This window comes from Aegilops tauschii, chromosome 7 (genome assembly GCF_002575655.3).
Source record: "Aegilops tauschii subsp. strangulata cultivar AL8/78 chromosome 7, Aet v6.0, whole genome shotgun sequence".
NCBI classification, from domain to species: domain Eukaryota; kingdom Viridiplantae; phylum Streptophyta; class Magnoliopsida; order Poales; family Poaceae; genus Aegilops; species Aegilops tauschii.
Window position 1 is genome coordinate 413,917,113 of NC_053041.3, and position 4,852 is coordinate 413,921,964.

A 4,852-nucleotide genomic window follows, 5' to 3' on the forward strand; every position below is an offset into this window, starting at 1 on the left:
GTGAATGAAAAACATCAGAATTGGAAAGTTTCCTATGGTACTACTTTTCATGAATTTGGTGCAAAGGAATGGAGCAAAGGAAAACTGTAGGATTTGTTCCTTTAGTGTTTCCTTGAAAGAAAAACCGTAGGAATTCGAATTTCCACTTCTCCTCCTTTTCATATTCCTATTCATCAAGCACAAGACTAAGAGATAGTAGCATAATAGAATTATAACCATACATTTTCTTGTGGTTTGACTTAATCTCACCATGTTTTTTTGCATCCTGTGATCTTCCAATTGTTGTGAATCAAACACCCAGATTGGCAGAAATCTTGTGTTTTTAAATTCTCTATTTTGCACGTGCATTCCTATCCTATTCCTGTCTATTTCCTATCCCTGCATTGTTAGAATCCTCAAATTCAAACAAGCCCTTACTCAATTACTTCTGTTACAGATATGTGTCAAAGAAAACCTTGTGTGGTTTGTCCTACTCCTGCGGCGCTGTGTTCCACCCCAGCTCAGCTGCTCCAATGACGGAAGGGTTCACCACAGCAGGGATCCGCTCTCCAGACTGTCTTTCGCCGCCTCAGATCTTCTTCCCCGCCGCCGGCAGCCACGGCAACTGCATTACCATCATCAACTGAGCAGATGACCTTGAGGACTACACGGGTCCGCAAGAGAGGTCGCACTCTTTCGTGTCTGCTTACGTTATGCGTCGCTTAATATGATGACATGCTACATTATTATTGTGTTCACCTATTAGACTTCGAGTCAGGTCCAAACTAATGCTGAAACTTGAGTTTTTAAATGGTTGTGGGGTACATATTGGTGCAACAATCAGTACTATCTGTCTACTATCTGGTTAATCTCCGGTGTCTACTATGAGTTTCATGTTGGGTGCAAACAAACATTAAAGGAGCCATTATCTGTATTTTTTAACTAAAGCTATTATCTGCCTGCTATCATTGGTTTTGGTTCTATCCACAGTTTGCTACCATCACTCTGGATTTGTGCATGCACTCCTTACATAATCTCACTATGTTTTATTCCTATGCATGCCAGTTATTGTACACAATGGAACTGATCATGTAGAGCAAAAGAGACGAGCCTTGCGTGGCAATAAAATTTCATGCAGACGTCGTTCCATGGTGGGCGCAAAGGCAGCCCCCCTCCACCCATTTCGGATCGTAATCAAGAGGAAGATAACTATTCTGAGGGGGATTCAGAAGGAGAAGACCACTCCTATTTACCCCATGAGGTCTTCGCTCTAACTTGGCATGCTGATGTTGGTAATATCATGCATATGGTGCCTTGCATTGCTTACTGTATACATTAAAGATGTTATCTGCTTAGTTTAGACATGCTTTGTGTCAATGCCATCTGTTTAGTTTCTTTATCGTATATGTGAATCATGCAATGCCATCTTGTCTAGCCAGGCATCATATATGTAAATTTTGCAATGCCACCCTGGTTAGCCAGTCATCTTGTATGTGAATTATATCATGCCATCATTTTTTATTACGTGTTAAATTTGTCAACAATTTTAGTACATTCAATTACTCTTCCTGTGCATCAGTCATTCGGCACGGTCATGGAAAAATCTGGAGTGGAAACAAGGTCTTCAGAGCAGACAATGCTATCTGACAAAGCGCATGTCTTGCTGGTTACCGATAGCTCCTCAGAGGAGGATTCAGAGACAGATGACCAGTCATATTCCCCCCCCCCCCCGAGGTGCATGCCCTAACTTGGCAGGGTTATGTTGCTCATATCGTGCGTATGGTATCTTGCATTGCTATGTCATTTGCTTAGTTTAGACATGCTTTGTGTGAATGCCACCTGTTTAGTGTCTAATTACCATATATGTGAATTATGCAATGCCATCTTGTTGCAAGATATTATATATGTGAATTATGCAATGTTATCTTGTTGCAAGGCATTATGTATGTGAATTATGCAATGCCATGCTGTTTAGGCAAGCGTCATATATGTGAATTATATCATGTCGTCCTTTTTTGTATTTCTCATTGCTTTTGTCGACAATGTTTGTATATTCAACTGCTCTTCCTGTGCATCAGCCATTTGAATTGGTGATGGAGAAATCTGGAGTGAAAACAAGGTCTTCAGAGCAGACAATGCTACCTGCTGAAGCAGATATCTTGCTGGTTACAGATAGCTCTTCAGAGGAGGATTCAGAGGCAGATGACCAGTCCTATTATCCCCCTGAGGTGTATGCTCAAACTTGGCAGGGTTATATTACTCATATAATGCATATGTTGTATTGCAATGCTTAGTTTTTACATCATATACACAATATTGAATGTCATCTCCTTAGTTGACACATCATATATGCGATTGCCCTCTGCTCACTTCCTTAGTATATAAATCATATATTTGAATTATGTCATGCCATGATGTTTACATAGACAGCATGTATCTGAATTATGGCATGCCAACCCATTTTCCAAAGACATAATATAGTTATATCATCTCATCCGGTTTACATAGTCATCATATTTTAAATTATGTCATTCTATCCGTGAATTATATCATGCCATCATGTTTCTATCGACGGCATGTTTGTGATTTATGGCATGCCAACCACTTTAATAGACACATCGTATAGTTATATCATGTCATCCTGTTTACATAGTCATCATATTTTGAAGTATGTCATTCTATCCTGTTTAGTTAGCCATCATACATGTGAAATTGTGTCATGCTATCCTGTTTAATTAGCCATCATATATGTGAAATTATGTCCTGCTATTCTGTTTGCTTAGACAACATAAATGTGAATTATTTCATGCCCTGTTTTCTTCCCTACTATCCATTGCACCTGTCTATCTTACAATGTCTGTACATTCAATTACTTTTCTTGTTTATCAGCCATTTCAATTGGAGGGAGTGATGGCAGTATTTGTGGGAGTAAAAACACGGTCTTCAGAAAAGATCGTGCTACCTGTCGATGCAGATAGAACCACGGTTGTACTTGCCCAAGAACCAGCCCCACCACACATAACCCACACTCATGCAGATTGTACCCCTACCCAGTTGGACAGAGAACCAGCTACACCCCTTCTAACCCCAACCCCAGCAGATAGACACCCAGTTCCCGTTGACACAACACCGTCTCCACCACAGAGCACCCAAACACGAGCAGTTAGTAAGGCAACTGCAGTGCCCAAATCACGAGGACCACCACTCCGAACCCGAAGTCAACACTTAAAGCAAAAGAAGAATTGTTCTCAGGTCAGGTTCCGTAGCTATGGTTCATACTACTTTGCTCTTGCATCACTGTATTTACTGATACCAACTAATTTCAAATTTGAAGGATGCAATTGAAACTCCAATGGCGCAACAGGTATGTTTTAAACTGTTTCTTCAACGTGTTTGGCTGTTTGCTGTTGTAACTTGCTCTATGTTGATTTCAGTTTCAATTCAATAAACAGTTATGTTCTTATGCCATGCACATTACAAGTGTTGTTATTGCTATGTAGTTTCCCACACTTATATTATGTCTATGCTGCTTTGTCTTAAATAGATATGATTCGAACTATATCTATCTTGATTTGGCAACATAAACTAGAATGATATAGACCATACAGTGACCATACTACATACACTACAGGAAACATCTACTTTGCCGTCTGCCATGGCGGACGGCAGAGGCTCGAAAGGCGGACGGCAAAGACCTTTGCCGTCAGCCGCGGACGGCAAAAGGCTCCGGCAAAGAAGGCTACGGTAAACAGCTGCTTTGCCATCTGCTTCCTGGCGGCGGACGGCAAAGGCTCTTTGCCGTCTGCGGCGGACGGCAAAGAGGGCGGACGGCAATATTTGCGCTGTCAGTCCGTTAAGTGGCTAACGGCAGACCTTTGCCGTCCGCCGCAGACGGCAAAGAGCCTTTGGTCTTTGCCGTCCGCCTTATGATGTCATCTACACGTCACTAGATGGCAGGTTCTTTGCCGTCTGCCACTGATGGCAAAGTGCAGGTTCTTTGCCGTCTGCCACGGACGGCAAAGTCTTTGCCGTCTGCCACTGTAGGCAAACTGACCAAATGGGTCAGCTCCCAGGAAGCACAGTTGGCTGCCACGTGGCTTCTTTGCCGTCCGCGGCAGACGGCAAAGGCTCTTTGCCGTCGGTGGCAGACGGCAAAGAGCCTGCATATTGTCTGTTTTTTCTGTTTTTTATTAAATCCCACAATTTGCAGCACATATCACATATATAAGTTTCATATCCAGCACATATCCAACACATATCTAGCACATAAGTTTCATATCACATATCACATCAGTTTCATCCATACACATTGTTCATACATAAGGAAGTTCCATCCATACACATTGTTCCATCCATATATATATTACAATGCAAAGTGTCATGAAGATAGCAAGCTAGATACAATGCAAAGTTTCATCAAAGGAAAAGCAAGCACTCCATCATAGCAAGCTAGCTTCCATCAAGTGAATGAAATCTGCAAAATGGTAAATAAGAAAGTTAGAAATAGGTGACTAGAACAAGAAGAAGACTAGAACAAGAAGTATATGTCATTTATGAGCTAACTTAGGTGAAATGGATCATATATGAGCTAACTAAGTTGAAATGGGTTGTTTATGAGCTAACTTAGTTGAAATGGATCATTTATGAGCTAACTTAGTTGAAATGGGTCGTTTATGAGCTAACTAAGGTGAAGGGCATCGTTTTTTAGCTAAGTAAGGTGAAATGGGTCATTTTGGAGCTAACCTAGTTGAAATGGATCGTTTTTGAGCTAACTTAGTTGAAATGGATCGTTTTTGAGGTAACTAAGGTGAAATGGATCGTTTTTTAGCTCACTTAGGTCAAATGGATCGTTTTTGAGCTAACTTAGTTGAAA